Genomic DNA, 2,112 nt, shown 5'->3' on the forward strand with positions numbered 1-2,112 from the left:
TATTTTTATTATGAGTGGTTGTTGAATTTAGTCAAGTGCTTTTTATGTATCATTGGAAGAATTATATGATGTTTCTCCTTTATTCAATTAATGTTGTGAATTACATCGATTGATTTACAAATGTTAAACTTAATTTGCATTCCTGGGATAAATCCCCCTTGGTGGATTTGACTTGCTAATATTTTGTTGAGTATTTTTGTGTCTTTGTTCATGAGGGATACTGGCTTGTGATTTTCTTTTCTTAGAATATCCTTGTGGGGTTTTGAAATCAGGATTATGCTGTCCTCATAAATGAAGTTGGTAATTATTCCCTTCTCCTCCATTTTCCTGTAAAATTCTTTAACATATCTATAATAAAATCTTGCTTGGTAATTCCAATACCTGGACTGTACTGTGCTTCTCTTACCTATTCTTTGCTCTTGATAAGTGCTATGTTTTGCTGCTTCATCACATCTAGTATTACTTGATTATAAACTAGATATTGGCAATCATAGAAACTCTGGATTCTCTTATCTTCCTTTGAAGAGTGTTAAATTTTGTTGTGGTGGGCAGTTAAATTACTGGCAAATCACCTTGATATGAGGAAGACATCGTTTTAGGCCTTATTAAAACCAAAATCAAACCCACTGCCATCAAGTTGATTCCAATTCATAGCGACCCCCATGAGGTTTACAAGGCTGTAAATCTTTACAGAGGTAGATTGCCTCATCTTCCTCCTGCAGAGCAGTTGGTAGGTTTGAACTGCTGACCTTCTGGTTGACAACCAAATGCCTTACCCACTACACCAATAGAGGCCCTTTAGGCCTTGTTCCAAACTCAAAAACTCACTGCCATCGAGCCGTTTCCAACTCATAGCGACCCCTCTTTGGGTTTTAGATGCTGTATCTCTACGGAGGTAGATTGCCCAGTCTTCCTTCCGAGGAGTGGCTGGTAGGTTTGAACCACCAACCTTCTGGTTAGCAGTCAAACGCCTGACCAGAGCTCCCTTAGGCCTTGTTAGGGTAGGCCTATTTCAGTTTTACACATAGTGGTCTTCACTCCTAAAGAGTGGCCCTTGTGGTGTTTCGATCGGAAGCTCGAGCTATTTCTCAAGGCCCTCTGATTTGGTGGATCTTGAACTCTCCACCTTTCTTCCATCACTGGACAATTAATGAAATTGTTGTTCAGCTTTTGGCTTTCAGTTCTTGCTTTCCCCTTGGGCTCCTTGGAGTCACTCCACACATGCGCATTCCATGACTCAACCGTAGGCTTAAGGGGAGTCTGTGAATTTTGGGGCTCTCCTCTTGTGGCTCTCTCTTTTCTGTTTTCCCTCCTTTTCCAGCCACTGTGGTAGCTATAAAAGGAGCTCTGGTGGCATAGTGGGTAAGGCATTTGTCTGCTAACTAGAAGGTTGGCAGTTCAAACCCACCAGCAGCTCCGCAGGAGGAAGATGAGGCAATCTACTTCCGTAAAGATTTACAGGCTTGGAAGCCCAATGGGGGTCACCATGAGTTGTAATCAACTTGATGGCAGTGGTTTTGGGTGGTAGCTATAAAGTCTGACCTCTAATTGTCTTTTCAATAAGACAATATTCTTTCAAGAAGGACCAAGAACTGTGACTTTCTGCTTGAGCCCTGCTCCCTGTGTGCAGTGCAGACTGAAAAAAGTCCTGAGAGGAAAAGCCAGTTAAACACTCTTCTTCCAAAGGCTGTGTGCACTTTGGTTGCCTGTTTTAGTTGCTCTCCAGTACCTTCAGACTATTTTTTAAAAATACATCTATCCAGAGTTTACAATAGCTATCAGCAGGAATATTTTTTCTGATATAAGCTACTCTACCATTATTGCAAGCAGAACTCACCCAAATTCATTATTTTTTAAAACAATTGTTTTCTTTTTTTGATGCTTCTACATTTCTGGTGTACTAAACATATACCTAGTCTTCCTCTTGGTTAAGCTAATACCAGAGTTTAGTTGTTTGTTCTGAACATTTACTTCATTTAAATTTCATGAAATAATCCAGCAAATTAGTTATTGTCCCTAATGGCTATCAAAGTTCCAGTGGCTGAAAATAGGTCTTCAATAGTGAGGACATCTTGAGTGCGTTTTTATTTTTTTAAAAAAATAAACTGTACT

The sequence above is a fragment of the Orycteropus afer genome, unplaced genomic scaffold (assembly GCF_000298275.1).
Source record: "Orycteropus afer afer isolate SDZICR_OR568_19922 unplaced genomic scaffold, OryAfe1.0 scaffold00401, whole genome shotgun sequence".
NCBI classification, from domain to species: Eukaryota; Metazoa; Chordata; class Mammalia; order Tubulidentata; family Orycteropodidae; genus Orycteropus; species Orycteropus afer.